Raw genomic sequence first — 19921 nt, forward strand, 5'->3', positions numbered from 1 at the left:
CAAAGTGACTTATCATCCAAGAACTAACTAAACAGGAAATAACACCAGCAGCCATGGCAATTGCCATGCTATCACTGCTCAGCCTCTTCTTCTACCTACGCCTCGCATACCACTCAACAATTACCCTTCCCCCCAACTCCTCTAACCACATAAAACAATGATACACTAGCAAAGCCCCAAGCACACCTACTGCGGTCCTTGCCTCACTATCAATCCTCTTACTTCCCCTGTCCCCAATAATACATGCCATTGTCTAGAAACTTAGGATAACACCCCAAACCGAAGGCCTTCAAAGCCTTAAATAAGAGTTAAACCCTCTTAGTTTCTGCACATTAAGACTTACAGAATATTAACCTGTATCTTCTGAATGCAAGTCAGACGCTTTAATTAAGCTAAAGCCTCCCTAGACAGATGGGCTTCGATCCCACAAAACTCTAGTTAACAGCTAAATGCCTAAACCAATTGGCTTCTGCCTACAAAGACCCTGACGCACCCTAGTGCGCATCGATGAGCTTGCAACTCAACATGAATTTCACTACAGAGCCGATAAGAAGAGGAATTAAACCTCTGTAAAAAGGACTACAGCCTAACGCTTCAACACTCAGCCATCTTACCCGTCACCTTCATCAACCGATGACTATTTTCCACTAACCATAAGGATATTGGCACCCTGTACCTCATCTTCGGGGCATGAGCAGGAATAGTCGGCACCGCACTCAGCCTATTAATCCGCGCAGAACTAGGACAACCAGGAACTCTCCTAGGCGACGACCAAATTTACAATGTAATCGTTACCGCTCACGCCTTTGTAATAAGCTTCTTTATAGTCATACCCATCATGATCGGAGGATTCGGCAACTGAGTAGTCCCCCTCATAATCGGTGCCCCCGACATAGCATTCCCGCGAATAAACAACATAAGCTTTTGACTCCTCCCCCCATCATTCCTCCTCCTACTAGCCTCATCCACTGTAGAAGCTGGCGCCGGCACAGGCTGAACTGTCTACCCTCCCCTAGCAGGTAACCTTGCCCACGCCGGAGCTTCAGTAGACCTGGCTATCTTCTCACTCCACTTAGCCGGTATCTCCTCCATCCTTGGGGCCATCAACTTTATCACCACAGCCATCAACATAAAACCCCCCGCACTCTCACAATACCAAACCCCACTATTTGTCTGATCCGTACTAATTACCGCCATCCTACTCCTTCTATCACTCCCCGTACTCGCCGCCGGTATTACAATATTACTAACTGATCGAAACCTAAACACCACATTCTTCGACCCCGCTGGAGGAGGAGACCCAATCCTGTACCAACACCTATTCTGATTCTTCGGACACCCAGAAGTCTATATTCTGATCCTACCGGGGTTTGGAATCATCTCACACGTAGTCACGTACTACTCAGGCAAAAAGGAGCCCTTTGGCTACATGGGAATAGTCTGAGCCATACTATCCATCGGCTTCCTAGGATTCATCGTCTGAGCTCACCACATGTTTACAGTAGGAATAGACGTTGATACCCGAGCCTACTTTACATCAGCCACTATAATCATTGCCATCCCTACCGGAATCAAAGTATTTAGCTGACTAGCCACCCTGCACGGAGGAACAATCAAATGAGACCCCCCCAATACTATGAGCTCTAGGATTTATCTTCCTATTTACCATCGGAGGATTAACAGGAATCGTTCTTGCAAACTCTTCCCTAGACATCGCCCTGCACGACACGTACTACGTAGTTGCCCACTTCCACTACGTCCTATCCATAGGCGCCGTCTTTGCCATTCTAGCAGGATTTACTCACTGATTCCCACTACTCACTGGGTTTACTCTACACCAAACATGAGCAAAAGCCCACTTCGGGGTAATATTTACAGGAGTAAACCTAACGTTCTTCCCCCAGCACTTCCTAGGCCTAGCAGGAAGACCCCGACGATACTCGGACTATCCCGACGCCTACACACTATGAAACACCATTTCCTCCATCGGCTCCCTAATCTCAATAGTAGCCGTAATCATACTAATATTCATCATCTGAGAAGCCTTTCCGGCCAAACGAAAAGTCCTACAACCAGAACTAACTACCACAAACGTTGAATGAATCCACGGCTGCCCTCCCCCATACCATACTTTCGAGGAACCGGCCTTCGTCCAAGTACAAGAAAGGAAGGAATCGAACCCTCACATGCTGGTTTCAAGCCAACTGCATTAACCGCTCATGCTTCTTTCTTATGAGACGTTAGTAAACCAATTACATAGCCTTGTCAAGACTAAATCACAGGTAAAAATCCTGTACATCTCATGTGGCCAACCACTCCCAACTAGGATTCCAAGACGCCTCATCACCCATCATAGAAGAACTCGTTGAATTCCACGACCACGCCCTAATCGTTGCCCTAGCTATCTGCAGCCTAGTTCTCTACCTTTTAGCCCACATACTAACAGAAAAACTCTCGTCCAATGCTGTAGACGCCCAAGAAGTAGAGCTGATCTGGACAATCCTACCTGCTATCGTCCTGGTACTCCTCGCCCTCCCATCCCTACAAATCCTCTACATAATGGACGAAATCGACGAACCAGACCTCACCCTAAAAGCCATCGGCCACCAATGATACTGAAGCTACGAATACACAGACTTCAAAGACCTATCATTCGACTCCTACATAGTGCCCACCCCAGACTTACCCAACGGCCACTTCCGACTGCTAGAAGTTGACCACCGCGTAGTTATCCCAATAGAATCCCCCATCCGCGTGATCATTACTGCAGGAGACGTACTCCACTCCTGAGCAGTCCCAACGCTCGGAGTTAAAACAGACGCAATCCCAGGCCGACTAAACCAAACTTCATTCATTACCACCCGGCCTGGGATTTTTTACGGACAATGCTCAGAAATTTGCGGGGCTAATCACAGCTACATACCCATTGTAGTAGAATCAACCCCACTCCCACATTTCGAGGCCTGATCGTCCCTTCTATCATCATCCTAATCATTAAGAAGCTATGCAACAGCACTAGCCTTTTAAGCTAGCCAAAGAGGGACTTCCCCCTCCTTAATGATATGCCACAGCTTAACCCCGCACCATGATTTTCAATCATAATTATAACCTGATTAACCCTAGCACTCCTCATCCAACCAAAACTACTAGCCTTCACCACAACCAACCCCCCATCAAATAAGACCTCCCTCACTACCAAACCCACACCATGATCCTGACCATGAACCTAAGCTTCTTTGACCAATTTTCCAGCCCCAATCTATTCGGCATCCCCTTAATCCTACTATCCCTACTCTTCCCAGCCCTACTATTCCCGTCCCCAAACAACCGATGAATCAACAACCGCCTTTCTACTATCCAAACATGACTCCTTCACCTAATCACAAAACAACTAATAGTCCCACTCAACAAAAATGGCCACAAATGAGCCATAATATTTACATCCCTAATAATCATACTTCTTACAATCAACCTTCTAGGCCTCCTTCCATATACATTCACCCCAACCACCCAACTATCTATGAACATAGCCCTAGCCTTCCCACTATGGCTCGCCACACTACTAACAGGCCTACGAAACCAACCATCAGCCTCTTTAGCCCACCTATTACCCGAAGGTACCCCTACACCCCTAATCCCCGCACTAATCCTGATCGAAACAACCAGCCTACTAATCCGCCCCCTAGCCCTCGGAGTCCGCCTTACAGCCAACCTTACAGCAGGACACTTACTCATCCAACTCATCTCTACAGCCTCCATTGCATTAATACCCACCCTTCCTGCAGTATCCATCCTAACAATAATCATCCTACTACTCCTAACCATCCTAGAAGTAGCAGTAGCCATAATCCAGGCCTACGTCTTCGTGCTCCTTCTAAGCCTATACTTACAAGAAAACATCTAATGGCACACCAAGCACACTCATACCACATAGTTGACCCAAGCCCTTGACCAATCTTCGGGGCAGCCGCCGCCCTACTCACAACCTCAGGATTAATCATGTGATTCCACTACAACTCATCCGTACTACTAACCCTAGGCCTCATCTCAATACTCCTAGTAATACTCCAATGATGACGAGACATTGTACGAGAAAGCACCTTCCAAGGCCATCACACTCCCACAGTCCAAAAAGGCCTACGATACGGCATAATCCTTTTCATCACATCCGAAGCATTCTTCTTCTTAGGGTTCTTCTGAGCGTTCTTCCACTCGAGCCTGGCCCCAACCCCAGAACTAGGAGGCCAATGACCCCCAACAGGAATTAAACCACTCAACCCGATAGAAGTCCCCCTACTAAACACAGCCATCCTACTAGCCTCAGGCGTTACCGTAACGTGAGCCCATCACAGCATCACAGAAGGAAACCGAAAACACGCCATCCACGCCCTAACCCTAACGATCCTCCTGGGATTCTACTTCACAGCCCTACAAGCAATAGAATACCACGAAGCCCCATTCTCAATCGCCGATAGCGTCTACGGATCTACCTTCTTCGTTGCCACTGGATTCCACGGACTCCACGTAATCATCGGATCCTCCTTCCTGACCGTCTGCCTCTTCCGACTGATCAAGTTCCACTTTACATCAGACCACCACTTCGGATTCGAGGCAGCAGCCTGATACTGACACTTCGTAGACGTCATCTGACTATTCCTCTACATAACCATCTACTGATGAGGATCTTGCTCTTCTAGTATATTAATTACAATTGACTTCCAATCTCTAGAATCTGGTATAAACCCAGAGGAGAGCAATGAACGCACTCATGTTCATATTCGCCCTATCATCAATCCTAAGCGCCGCCCTAACCGCATTAAACTTCTGACTCGCCCAAATAAACCCCGACTCAGAGAAACTCTCACCGTACGAATGTGGATTCGACCCACTTGGATCTGCTCGATTACCATTCTCAGTCCGATTCTTCCTCAGTAGCCATCCTGTTCGTCCTATTCGACCTAGAAATCGCCCTCCTACTCCCCCTGCCATGAGCCGTCCAACTCCAATCCCCCCTAATGACCCTCACCTGAACTGTAGCGATCCTCCTTCTCCTAACACTCGGACTGGCCTACGAGTGAATTCAAGGGGGCCTAGAATGAGCAGAATAACAGAAAGTTAGTCTAACCAAAAAGATAGCTGGTTTCGACCCAGCAGATTACAGCCAACCCTGTAACTTTCTTATGTCGCCCCTACATTTAAGCTTCTACTCAGCCTTCATTTTCAGCGGACTAGGACTAGCCTTCCACCGAACCCACCTAGTATCCGCCCTACTATGCCTTGAAAGCATAATATTATCGATATTCGTAGGCCTATCAATATGATCCATCGAAAACCAAGTCTCCTCATTCACCATGGTACCAATTCTCATGCTAACCTTCTCAGCGTGTGAGGCGGGCACAGGCCTGGCCATCCTAGTAGCCTCCACCCGCACACATGGCTCCGACCATCTACACAACCTAAACCTCCTGCAATGCTAAAAATCATCCTACCCACAATCATACTTCTTCCAACAGCCCTGCTGTCTCCACCAAAATTTCTATGGACTAACACCACCTTATACAGCCTCCTAATCGCTGCCCTAAGCCTACAGTGATTAATCCCAACCTACTACCCCTACAAATTTTTATCCAACTGAACAGGAATTGACCAAATCTCATCCCCCCTCCTAGTACTATCCTGCTGACTACTCCCACTCATAATCATAGCAAGCCAAAACCACCTGCAACAAGAACCCCTACAACGCAAACGAATCTTTATCTCAACCTTAGTCGCAGTCCAGCCATTCATCCTACTAGCCTTTTCCACCACAGAACTAGCACTATTTTACATCTCATTTGAAGCAACCCTCATTCCCACCCTAATCTTAATCACCCGATGGGGGAACCAACCAGAACGCCTAAGCGCTGGCATCTACCTGCTATTCTACACGCCAGTAAGCTCTCTACCCCTGCTAATCACAATCATACACCTATACGTGAAAATTGGCACCCTGCACCTGCCAACCCTACAACTAACCCACCCAACCCTATCCACCTCATGGACAGGAATACTATCAGGTCTAGCACTGCTCATAGCATTCATAGTAAAAGCCCCACTATACGGCCTACACCTCTGACTGCCAAAAGCCCACGTAGAAGCACCCATCGCAGGCTCAATACTCCTCGCCGCCCTACTACTAAAGCTAGGAGGATACGGAATTATACGAGTCACTCTATTTATGGGCCCACTGTCCAACCTCCTGCACTACCCCTTCCTAACCCTGGCCCTATGAGGCGCCCTAATGACTAGCTCAATCTGCCTACGACAGACAGACCTAAAATCACTAATCGCTTATTCATCCGTTAGCCACATAGGCCTAGTTATCGCCGCAGGAATAATCCAAACCCACTGATCATTCTCAGGGGCAATGATCCTAATAATTTCCCATGGACTAACTTCCTCCATACTATTCTGCCTAGCCAACACAAACTATGAACGTACGCACAGCCGAATTCTACTACTCACACGAGGCCTACAACCTCTCCTACCACTCATAGCTACCTGATGATTGCTGGCCAATCTAACAAACATAGCCTTACCCCCAACAACAAACCTCATAGCAGAGCTAACCATTATAATCACCTTATTCAACTGATCTGCCTTCACGATCATCCTAACAGGAATCGCAACCCTACTAACCGCCTCCTACACCTTATTCATACTACTAATGACCCAACGAGGCTCATTCCCCTCCCACATCACATCTATGCAAAACTCAACCACGCGAGAACACCTGCTCATAACACTCCACATTATCCCAATATTCCTCCTAATCCTCAAACCCGAACTGATCTCCGGAATCCCCTCATGCAAGTATAGTTTAAACCAAACATTAGACTGTGATTCTAAGAATAGAAGTTCAAACCTTCTTACCTGCCGAGGGGAGGGTTTAACCAACAAGAGCTGCTAACTCTTACATCTGAGCCTAAAACCTCAGCCCCCTTACTTTTAAAGGATAACAGCAATCCACTGGTCTTAGGAACCACCCATCTTGGTGCAAATCCAAGTAAAAGTAGTGAACCCCACACTACTAATCAACTCCCTCACACTACTCACGCTGACAATCCTCCTAACCCCAATCATCCTGCCATTTCTATTTAAAAACTTTAAAAACACCCCACAAGCCACCACCCGCGCTGTTAAAACCGCATTCCTAATTAGCCTAGCCCCTACAACCGCATTCATCTACTCGGGAGTAGAATCTGTCACCTGCCACTGGGAGTGAAAATTCATTATAAACTTTAAAATCCCCCTGAGCCTAAAAATAGACCAATACTCAATAACATTTCTTCCAATCGCCCTATTTGTAACATGATCAATCCTACAATTCGCCATATGATACATGGCCTCAGAGCCATACGTAACAAAATTTTTCACCTACCTACTGACATTCCTAGTCGCCATACTCCTCCTAACAACCGCAAACAACATATTCCTCCTATTCGTAGGCTGGGAAGGAGTACGAATCATGTCCTTCCTTCTCATCGGCTGATGACAAGGCCGAGCAGATGCCAACACCGCCGCCCTACAAGCCGTAATCTACAACCGAATCGGAGACATCGGACTGATCCTGAGCATAGCATGACTAGCTTCAACATTCAACACCTGAGAGATCCAACAAGCCGTACACCCCCACCAAACCCCAATCCTCCCCCTCATAGGATTAATCCTCGCAGCCGCAGGAAAATCCGCCCAATTTGGACTCCACCCATGACTGCCCGCAGCAATAGAAGGCCCCACCCCAGTATCAGCCCTACTGCACTCCAGTACCATAGTAGTAGCCGGAATCTTCCTGCTCATCCGCATGCACCCCCTGCTAGCCACCAACCAGACAGCCCTAACTGCCTGCCTATGCCTAGGTGCTCTATCAACCCTATTCGCTGCCACATGCGCCCTAACCCAAAATGACATCAAAAAAATCATTGCTTTCTCAACATCCAGCCAACTAGGACTAATAATAGTCACTATCGGACTAAACCTCCCACAACTAGCCTTCCTACACATCTCAACCCATGCCTTCTTTAAAGCCATACTATTCCTATGCTCAGGGTCTATCATCCACAACCTAAACGGAGAACAAGATATCCGAAAGATAGGAGGCCTACAGAAAATACTCCCAGTCACTACTTCCTGCCTAACCATCGGAAACCTGGCGCTGATAGGAACCCCATTCCTAGCCGGATTCTACTCAAAAGACCTCATCATCGAAAGCTTAAACACATCATACCTAAATACTTGAGCCCTACTCCTAACCCTTATAGCCACAGCATTCACCGCAACCTACAGCATCCGCATAACCATCCTAGTCCAAGCTGGACAAACCCGAATCCCCCCAATAGTATCAATAAACGAAAACAACCCACTAATCACCGCCCCCCTAACCCGACTCGCCCTAGGCAGCATTACAGCAGGAATAATCATTACCTCTTTCATCACACCAACCAAAACCCCCCCAATAACCATACCCCTTATCACCAAAACCGCTGCCATCCTCATAACAATCCTAGGAATCATCCTAGCCCTAGAACTATCGAACATAACACACACCCTCACTCACCCCAAACCAAACCCCCTCATAAACTTCTCCTCTGCATTAGGGTACTTCAACCCCCTAGTACACCGATTCTTCTCCAAAAACCTACTAGAAAAGGGACAAAACATTGCCCTACACTTGATCGACCTCTCCTGACTCAAAAAAATAGGGCCAGAGGGCCTTGCTGAACTACAAGTAGCCGCAAGCAAAGCCGCAACCTCAATACACACAGGGCTAATTAAGGCCTACCTAGGATCCTTCGCCCTCTCCATCCTGGTAATAATCCTAATAACACACAGACTCACTAATGGCCCCTAACATCCGCAAATCCCATCCCCTACTAAAAATAATCAACAACTCCCTAATCGACCTACCCGCCCCCTCCAACATCTCTGCCTGATGAAACTTCGGCTCCCTTCTAGCCATCTGCTTAGCCACACAAATCCTAACAGGCCTGCTACTAGCCATACACTACACCGCAGACACTTCACTCGCCTTCTCCTCAGTAGCTCACACATGCCGAGACGTCCAGTACGGATGGCTCATCCGCAACCTCCACGCCAACGGTGCTTCGCTCTTCTTTATCTGCATCTACTTACACATCGGACGAGGCCTCTACTACGGCTCCTACCTATACAAAGAAACCTGAAACACAGGAGTAATCCTCCTACTCACCCTAATAGCAACTGCCTTCGTAGGGTATGTCCTACCATGAGGACAAATGTCATTCTGAGGGGCCACCGTAATCACCAACCTATTCTCAGCCATCCCGTACATTGGGCAAACTCTAGTAGAATGAGCCTGAGGAGGATTCTCAGTAGACAATCCAACCTTAACCCGATTCTTCGCCATCCACTTCCTACTGCCCTTCCTAATTGCAGGAATCACCCTAGTCCACCTAACCTTCCTACACGAATCAGGCTCAAATAACCCACTAGGAATCGTATCAGACTGCGACAAAATCCCATTCCACCCATACTTTCCCATTAAAGACAGCTTAGGGCTTACCCTAATAATCACCCCTCTAATAGCACTAGCCCTATTTTCACCGAACCTCCTGGTTCTTGGAATCCTAGTTGGGAGTGGTTGGCCACATGAGATGTACAGGATTTTGACCTGTGATTTAGTCTTGACAAGGCTATGTAATTGGTTTACTAACATCTCATAAGAAAGAAGCATGAGCGGTTAATGCAGTTGGCTTGACACCCATCCCCAGTGGTGCCAGTGCACTCTCTGCACTCACTGCACTGCATCCCCAGTGGTGCCAGTGCGCTCTCTGGACTCACTGCACTGCATCCCCAGTGGTGCCAGTGCACTCTCTGGACTCACTGCAGTGCATCCCCAGTGGTGCCAGTGCACTCTCTGGACTCACTGCACTGCATCCCCAGTGGTGCCAGTGCACTCTCTGGACTCACTGCACTGCATCCCCAAGGTGCCAGTGCACTCTCTGGACTCACTGCAGTGCATCCCCAGTGGTGCCAGTGCACTCTCTGGACTGACTGCACTGCATCCCCAGTGGTGCCAGTGCACTCTCTGGACTCACTGAAGTGCATCCCCAGTGGTGCCAGTGCACTCTCTGCACTCACTGCACTGCATCCACAGTGGTGCCAGTGCGCTCTCTGGAGTCACAGCACTGCATCCCCAGTGGTGCCAGTGCAATCTCTGGACTGACTGCACTGCATCCCCAGAGGTGCCAGTGCACTCTCTGGACTCACTGAAGTGCATCACCAGTGGTGCCATTGCACTCTCTGCACTCACTGCACTGCATCCCCAGTGGTGCCAGTGCACTCACTGGACTGACTGCACTGCATCCCCAGTGGTGCCAGTGCGCTCTCCGGAGTCACAGCACTGCATCCCCACTGGTGCCAGTGCACTCACTGGACACACTGTACTGCAACACAGGTGGTGCCAGTGCACTCTCTGCACTCACTGCACAGCATCCCCAGTGGTGCCAGTGCATTCACTGGACTCACTGGACTGCATCACCAGTGGTGCCAGTGCACTCTCTGGACTCAATGCACTACATCCCCTGTGGTGCCAGTGCACTCTCTGGACTCACTGCACTGCATCCCCAGTGGTGCCAGTGTACTCTCTGGACTCACTGCACTGCATCCCCAGTGGTGCCAGTGCACTCTCTGGACTCACTGCAGTGCATCCCCAGTGGTGCCAGTGCACTCTCTGGACTCACTGTACTGCATCACCAGTGGTGCCAGTGCACTCTCTGGACTCACAGCAGTGCATCCCCAGTGGTGCCAGTGCACTCTCTGGACTCACTGCACTGCATCCCCAGTGGTGCCAATGCACTCTCTGGACTCACTGCACTGCATCCCCAGTGGTGCCAGTGAAGTCTCTGGACTCACTGCACTGCATCCCCAGTGGTGCCAGTGCACTCTCTGGACTCACTGCACTGCATCCCCAGTGGTGCCAGTGAAGTCTCTGGACTCACTGCACTGCATCCCCACTGCTGCCAGTGCACTCTCTGGACTCACTGCACTGCATCCCCAGTGGTGCCAGTGCACTCTCTGGACTCACTGCACTGCATCCCCAGTGGTGCCAGTGCACTCTCTCGAGTCACTGCACTACATCCCCAGTGGTGCCAGTGCACTCACTGGACTCACTGTACTGCATCATCGGTGGTGCCAGTGCACTCTCTGGACTCACTGCACTGCATCCCCAGTGGTGCCAGTGCACTCTCTGGACTCACTGCACTGCAGGCCCAGTGGTACCAGTGCACTCTCTGGACTCACTGTACTGCATCACCAGTGGTGCCAGTGCACTCTCTGGACTCACTGCACTGCATCCCCAGTGGTTCCAGTGCATTCACTGGACTCACTGTACTGCATCTCCAGTGGTGCCAGTGCACTCTCTGGACTCACTGCACTGCATCCCCAGTGGTGCCAGTGTACTCACAGGATTCACTGCACTGCATCCCCAGTGGTACTAGTGCACTCTCTGGACTCACTGCAGTGCATCCCCAGTGGTGCCAGTGCACTCTCTGGACTCACTGAAGTGCATTCTCAGTGGTGCCAGTGCACTCTCTGGGCTCACTGAAGTGCATCCCCAGTGGTGCCAGTACACTCACTGGACTCACTGCACTGCATCCCCAGTGGTGCCAGTGCACTCTCTGGACTCACTGCAGTGCATCCCCAGTGGTGCCAGTGCACTCTCTGTACTCACTGTAGTGCATCCCCAGTGGTGCCAGTGCACTCTCTGGACTCACTGCAGTGCATCCCCAGTGGTGCCAGTGCACTCTCTGCACTCACTTCACTGCATCCCCAGTGGTGCCAGTGCACTCTCTGGACTCACTGCACTGCATCCCCAGTGGTGCCAGTGAAGTCTTTGGACTCACTGCACTGCATCCCCAGTGGTGCCAGTGCACTCTCTGGAGTCACTGAAGTGCATCCCCAGTGGTGCCAGTGCACTCTCTGGACTCACTGCACTGCATGTCCAGTGGTGCCAGTGCACTCTGTGAACTCACTGTACTGCATCCCCAGTGGTGCCAGTGCACTCTCTGGACTCACTGTACTGCATCCCCAGTGGTGACAGTGCACTCTCTGGACTAACTGCAGTGCATCCCCAGTGGTGCCAGTGCACTCTCTGGACTCACTGCAGTGCATCCCCAGTGGTGCCAGTGCACTCTCTGGTCTCACTGCACTGAAGCCCCAGTGGTGCCAGTGCACTCCCTGGACTCACTGCAGTGCATCCCCAGTGGTGCCAGTGCACTGTCTGGACTCACTGCACTGCATCCCCAGTGGTGCCAGAGCACTCTCTGGACTCACTGCACTGCATCCCCAGTGGTGCCAGTGCACTCTCTGGACTCACTGCACTGCATCCCCAGTCGTGTCAGTGCACTCTCTGGACTCACTGAAGTGCATCCCCAGTTGTGCCAGTGCACTCTCTGGACTCAATGCACTGCATCCCCAGTGGTGCCAGTGCACTCTCTGGACTCAGTGCACTGCATCCCCAGTGGTGCCAGTGCAATCTCTGGACTCACTGTAGTGCATCCCCAGTGGTGCCAGTGCACTCTCTGGACTCACTGCAGTGCATCCCCAGTGGTGCCAGTGCACTCTCTGGACTCACTGTACTGCATCACCAGTGGTGCCAGTGCACTCTCTGGACTCACTGCAGTGCATCCCCAGTGGTGCCAGTGCACTCTCTGGACTCACTGCACTGCAGCCCCGGTGGTGCCAGTGCAATCTCTGGACTCACTGCACTGCATCCCCAGTGGTGCCAGTGCACTCTCTGGACTCACTGCACTGCATCCCCAGTTTTGCCAGTGAAGTCTTTGGACTCACTGCACTGCATCCCCAGTGGTGCCAGTGCACTCTCTGGAGTCACTGCACTGCATGCCCAGTGGTGCCAGTGCACTCTCTGGACTCACTGCACTGCATCCCCAGTGGTACCAGTGCAATCTCTGGACTCACTGTAGTGCATCCCCAGTGGTGCCAGTGCACTCTCTGGACTCACTGCAGTGCATCCCCAGTGGTGCCAGTGCACTCTCTGGACTCACTGCAGTGCATCCCCAGTGGTGCCAGTGCACTCTCTGGACTCACTGCAGTGCATCCCCAGTGGCGCCAGTGCACTCTCTGGACTCACTGCACTGCATCCCCAGTGGTGCCAGTGCACTCTCTGCACTCACTGCACTGCATTCCCAGTGGTGCCAGTGAAGTCTCTGGACTCACTGCACTGCATCCCCAGTGGTGCCAGTGCACTCTCTGGACTCACTGCACTGCATCCCCACTGCTGCCAGTGCACTCTGGACTCACTGCACTGCATCCCCAGTGGTGCCAGTGCACTCTCTGGACTCACTGCAGTGCATCCCCAGTGGTGCCAGTGCACTCTCTCGAGTCACTGCACTACATCCCCAGTAGTGACAGTGCACTTCACTGGACTCACTGTACTGCATCATCGGTGGTGCCAGCGCACTCTCTGGACTCACTGCACTGCATCCCCAGTGGTGCCAGTGTACTCTCTGGACTCACTGCACTGCAGGACCAGTGGTACCAGTGCACGCACTGGACTCACTGTACTGCATCACCAGTGGTGCCAGTGCACTCTCTGGACTCACTGCACTGCATCCCCAGTGGTTCCAGTGCATTCACTGGACTGACTGTACTGCATCTCCAGTGGTGCCAGTGCACTCTCTGGACTCACTGCACTGCATCCCCAGTGGTGCCAGTGAGCTCTCTGGACTCACTGCACTGCATCCCCAGTGGTGCCAGTGTACTCACAGGATTCACTGCACTGCATCCCCAGTGGTGCTAGTGCAGTCTCTGGACTCACTGCAGTGCATCCCCAGTGGTGCCAGTGCACTCTCTGGACTCACTGAAGTGCATTCTCAGTGGTGCCAGTGCACTCTCTGGGCTCACTAAAGTGCATCCCCAGTGGTGCCAGTACACTCACTGGACTCACTGCACTGCATCCCCAGTGGTGCCAGTGCACTCTCTGGACTCACTGCACTGCATCCCCAGTGGTGCCAGTGCACTCTCTGTACTCACTGTAGTGCATCCCCAGTGGTGCCAGTGCACTTTCTGGACTCACTGCACTGCATCCCCAGTGGTGCCAGTGAAGTCTTTGGACTCACTGCACTGCATCCCCAGTGGTGCCAGTGCACTCTGTGGAGTCACTGAAGTGCATCCCCAGTGGTGCCAGTGCACTCTCTGGACTCACTGCACTGCATGTCCAGTGGTGCCAGTGCACTCTCTGGACTCACTGTACTGCATCCCCACTGGTGCCAGTGCACTATGTGGACTCACTGTACTGCATCCCCAGTGGTGACAGTGCACTCTCTGGACTCACTGCAGTGCATCCCCAGTGGTGCCAGTGCACTCCCTGCACTCACTGCACTGCATCCCCAGTGGTGCCAGTGCACTCTCTGGACTCACTGCACTGCATCCCCAGTGGTGCCAGTGCACTCTCTGGACTCACTGCACTGCATCCCCAGTGGTGCCAGTGCACTCTCTGGACTCACTAAACTGCATCACCAGTGGTGCCACTGCACTCTCTCGAGTCACTGCACTACATCCCCAGTAGTGCCAGTGCACTTCACTGGACTCACTGTACTGCATCATCGGTGGTGCCAGTGCACTCTCTGGACTCACTGCACTGCATCCCCAGTGGTGCCAGTGTACTCTCTGGACTCACTGCACTGCAGGCCCAGTGGTACCAGTGCACTCACTGGACTCACTGTACTGCTTCACCAGTGGTGCCAGTGCACTCTCTGGACTCACTGCACTGCATCCCCAGTGGTTCCAGTGCATTCACTGGACTCACTGTACTGCATCTCCAGTGGTGCCAGTGCACTCTCTGGACTCAATGCACTGCATCCCCAGTGGTGCCAGTGAGCTCTCTGGACTCACTGCACTGCATCCCCAGTGGTGCCAGTGTACTCACAGGATTCACTGCACTGCATCCCCAGTGGTGCTAGTGCAGTCTCTGGACTCACTGCAGTGCATCCCCAGTGGTGCCAGTGCACTCTCTGGACTCACTGAAGTGCATTCTCAGTGGTGCTAGTGCACTCTCTGGGCTCACTGAAGTGCATCCCCAGTGGTGCCAGTACACTCACTGGACTCACTGCACTGCATCCCCAGTGGTGCCAGTGCACTCTGTGGACTCACTGTAGTGCATCCCCAGTGGTGCCAGTGCACTCTCTGGACTCACTGCAGTGCATTCCCTCTGGTGCCAGTGCATTCTCTGGACTCACTGCAGTGCATCACCAGTGGTGCTAGTGCACTCTCTGGACTCACTGCAGTGCATCCCCAGTGGTGCCAGTGCACTCTCTGGACTCACTGAAGTGCATCCCCAGTGGTGCCAGTGCACTCTCTGGACTCACTGTACTGCATCCCTAGTGGTGCCAGTGCACTCTCTGGACTCACTGAACTGCATCCCCAGTGGTGCCAGTGCACTCTCTGGACTCACTGCACTGCATCCCTAGTGGTGCCAGTGCACTCTCTGGACTCACTGAACTGCATCCCCAGTGGTGCCAGTGCACTCTCTGGACTCACTGCACTGCATCCCCAGTGCTGCCAGTGCACTCTCTGGACTCACTGCACTGCATCCCTAGTGGTGCCACTGCACTCTCTGGACTCACTGCACTGCTTCCCCAGTGGTGCCAGTGTACTCTCTGGACTCACTGCACTGCAGGCCCAGTGGTACCAGTGCACTCACTGGACTCACTGTACTGCTTCACCAGTGGTGCCAGTGCACTCTCTGGACTCACTGCACTGCATCCCCAGTGGTTCCAGTGCATTCACTGGACTCACTGTACTGCATCTCCAGTGGTGCCAGTGCACTCTCTGGACTCAATGCACTGCATCCCCAGTGGTGCCAGTGAGCTCTCTGGACTCACTGCACTGCATCCCCAGTGGTGCCAGTGTACTCACAGGATTCACTGCACTGCATCCCCAGTGGTGCTAGTGCAGTCTCTGGACTCACTGCAGTGCATCCCCAGTGTTGCCAGTGCACTCTCTGGACTCACTGAAGTGCATTCTCAGTGGTGCTAGTGCACTCTCTGGGCTCACTGAAGTGCATCCCCAGTGGTGCCAGTACACTCACTGGACTCACTGCACTGCATCCCCAGTGGTGCCAGTGCACTCTGTGGACTCACTGTAGTGCATCCCCAGTGGTGCCAGTGCACTCTCTGGACTCACTGCAGTGCATTCCCTCTGGTGCCAGTGCATTCTCTGGACTCACTGCAGTGCATCACCAGTGGTGCTAGTGCACTCTCTGGACTCACTGCAGTGCATCCCCAGTGGTGCCAGTGCACTCTCTGGACTCACTGAAGTGCATCCCCAGTGGTGCCAGTGCACTCTCTGGACTCACTGTACTGCATCCCTAGTGGTGCCAGTGCACTCTCTGGACTCACTGAACTGCATCCCCAGTGGTGCCAGTGCACTCTCTGGACTCACTGCACTGCATCCCTAGTGGTGCCAGTGCACTCTCTGGACTCACTGAACTGCATCCCCAGTGGTGCCAGTGCACTCTCTGGACTCACTGCACTGCATCCCCAGTGCTGCCAGTGCACTCTCTGGACTCACTGCACTGCATCCCTAGTGGTGCCACTGCACTCTCTGGACTCACTGCACTGCTTCCCCAGTGGTGCCAGTGCACTCTCTGGATTCACTGCACTGCATCCCCAGTGGTGCCAGTGCACTCACTGGACTCACTGCAGTGCATCCCCACTGGTGCCAGTGCACTCTCTGGACTCACTGCACTGCATCCCCAGTGGTGCCAGTGCACTCTCTGGACTCACTGAAGTGCATTCTCAGTGGTGCCAGTGCACTCTGTGGACTCACTGCACTGCATCACCAGTGGTGCCAGTGCACTCTCTGGACTCACTGCAGTGCATCCCCAGTGGAGCCAGTGCACTCTCTGGACTCACTGCAGTGCATCCGCAGTGGTGCCAGTGCACTCTCTGGACTCACTGCACTGCATCCCCAGTGCTGCCAGTGCACTCTCTTGAGTCACTGCACTGCATCCCCTGTGGTGCAAGAGCACTCTCTGGACTCACAGCAGTGCTCACCAGTGGTGCCAGTGCACTCTCTGGACTCACTGCACTGCATCCCCAGTGGTGCCAGTGCACTCTCTGGACTCACTGCACTGCATCCCCAGTGGTGCTAGTGCACTGTGTATACTCACTGCACTGCATCCCCAGTGGTGCTAGTGCACTGTGTATACTCACTGTACTGCATCCCCAGTGGTGCTAGTGCACTCTCAGGACTCACTGCACTGCATCCCCATTGGTGCCAGTGCACTCTCTGGACTCACTGCAGTGCATCCCCAGTGGTGCCAGTGCACTCTCTGGACTCATTGAAGTTCATTCTCAGTGGTGCCAGTGCACTCTCTGGACTCACTGCAGTGCATCCCCAGTGGTGCCAGTACACTCACTGGACTCACTGCACTGCATCCCCACTGGTGCCAGTGCACTCTCTGGACTCACTAAACTGCATACCCAGTGGTGCCACTGCACTCTCTGGACTCACTGCACTGCTTCCCCAGTGGTGTCAGTGCACTCTCTGGACTCACTGCAGTGCATCCCCACTGGTGCCAGTGCACTCTCTGGGCTCACTGCAGTGCATCCCCAGTGGTGCCAGTGCACTCTCTGGACTCACTGCACTGCATCCCCAGTGGTGCCAGTGCGCTCTCTGGAGTCACAGCACTGCATCCCCAGTGGTGCCAGTGCAATCTCTGGACTCAGTGCACTGCATCCCCAGTGGTGCCAGTGCACTCTCTGGACTCACTGCACTGCATCCCCGGTGGTGCCAGTGCAGTCTCTGGAGTAACTGCACTGCATCCCCACTGGTGCCAAAGCACTCTCTGGACTTCCAGCACCGCATCCCCAGTGGTGCCAGTGCACTCTCTGGACTCACTGCACTGCATGCCCAGTGGTGCCAGTGCACTCTCTGGACTCACTGTACTGCATACCCACTGGTGCCAGTGCACTCTCTGGACTCACTGTACTGCATCCCCAGTGGTGCCAGTGCACTCTCTGGACTCACTGCAGTGCATCCCCAGTGGTGCCAGTGCACTTTCTGGACTCACTGCACTGAAGCCCCAGTGGTGCCAGTGCACTCTCTGGACTCACTGCACTGCATCCCCAGTGGTGCCAGTGAACTCTCTGGACTCACTGCACTGCATCACCAGTGGTGCCAGTGCACTCTCTGGACTCACTGCAGTGCATCCCCAGTGGTGCCAGTGCACTGTCTGGACTCACTGCAGTGCATCTCCAGTGGTGCCAGTGCACTCTCTGGACTCACTGTACTGCACCCCCAGTGGTGCCAGTGCGCTCACTGGACTGACTGCACTGCATCCCCAGTGGTGCCAGTGCACTCTCTGGACTCACTGCACTGCATCCCCACTGGTGCCAGTGTACTCTCTGGACTCACTGCACTGCATCCCCAGTGGTGCCAGTGCACTCACTGGACTCACTGGACACATCCCCAGTGGTGCCAGTGCATTCTCTGGACTCACTGCAGTGCATCCCCAGTGGTGCCAGTGCACTCTCTGGACTCACTGCACTGCATCCCCACTGGTGCCAGTGTACTCTCTGGACTCACTGCACTGCATCCCCACTGGTGCCAGTGCACTCTCTGGACTCACTGAAGTGCATCCCCAGTTGAGCCAGTGCACTCTCTGGACTCAATGCACTGCATCCCCAGTCGTGCCAGTGCACTCTCTGGACTCACTGCACTGCATCCCTAGTGGTGCCAGTGCAATCTCTGGACTCACTGTAGTGCATCCCCAGTGGTGCCAGTGCACTCTCTGGACTCACTGCAGTGCATCCCCAGTGGTGCCAGTGCACTCTCTGGACTCACTGTACTGCATCACCAGTGGTGCCAGTGCACTCTCTGGACTCACTGCAGTGCATTCCCAGTGGTGCCAGTGCACTCTTTGGACTCACTGCACTGCAGCCCCATTGGTGCCAGTGCACTCTCTGGACTCACTGTACTGCATCACCAGTGGTGCCAGTGCACTCTCTGGACTCACTGCAGTGCATCCCCAGTGGTGCCAGTACACTCACTGGACTCACTGCACTGCATCCCCAGTGGTGCCAGTGCACTCTCTGGACTCACTGCACTGCATGTCCAGTGGTGCCAGTGCACTCTCTGGACTCACTGTACTGCATCCCCACTGGTGCCAGTGCACTATGTGGACTCACTGTACTGCATCCCCAGTGGTGACAGTGCACTCTCTGGACTCACTGCAGTGCATCCCCAGTGGTGCCAGTGCACTCCCTGCACTCACTGCACTGCATCCCCAGTGGTGCCAGTGCACTCTCTGGACTCACTGTACTGCATCACCAGTGGTGCCAGTGCACTCTCTGGACTCACTGCAGTGCATCCCCAGTGGCGCCAGTGCACTCTCTGGACTCACTGCACTGCATCCCCTATGGTGCCAGTGCACTCTCTGCACTCACTGCACTGCATTCCCAGTGGTGCCAGTGAAGTCTCTGGACTCACTGCACTGCATCCCCAGTGGTGCCAGTGCACTCTCTGGACTCACTGCACTGCATCCCCAGTGGTGCCAGTGCACTCTCTGGACTCACTGCACTGCATCCCCAGTGGTGCCAGTGCACTCTCTGGACTCACTAAACTGCATCACCAGTGGTGCCACTGCACTCTCTCGAGTCACTGCACTACATCCCCAGTAGTGCCAGTGCACTTCACTGGACTCACTGTACTGCATCATCGGTGGTGCCAGTGCACTCTCTGGACTCACTGCACTGCATCCCCAGTGGTGCCAGTGTACTCTCTGGACTCACTGCACTGCAGGCCCAGTGGTACCAGTGCACTCACTGGACTCACTGTACTGCTTCACCAGTGGTGCCAGTGCACTCTCTGGACTCACTGC

General features: G+C 53.0%; 1 long non-coding RNA gene across 5 annotated transcripts in view; it reads left to right on the forward strand.

Moving 5' to 3' along the window:
• The window catches only part of LOC308200387, a 620245-nt gene that overhangs the window by 132735 nt on the left and 467589 nt on the right, over positions 1 to 19921 (forward strand). The window lies entirely within an intron of this gene.

This window comes from Anser brachyrhynchus, assembly GCF_964034855.1.
Source record: "Anser brachyrhynchus genome assembly, chromosome: 10".
Taxonomy (NCBI): Eukaryota; Metazoa; Chordata; class Aves; order Anseriformes; family Anatidae; genus Anser; species Anser brachyrhynchus.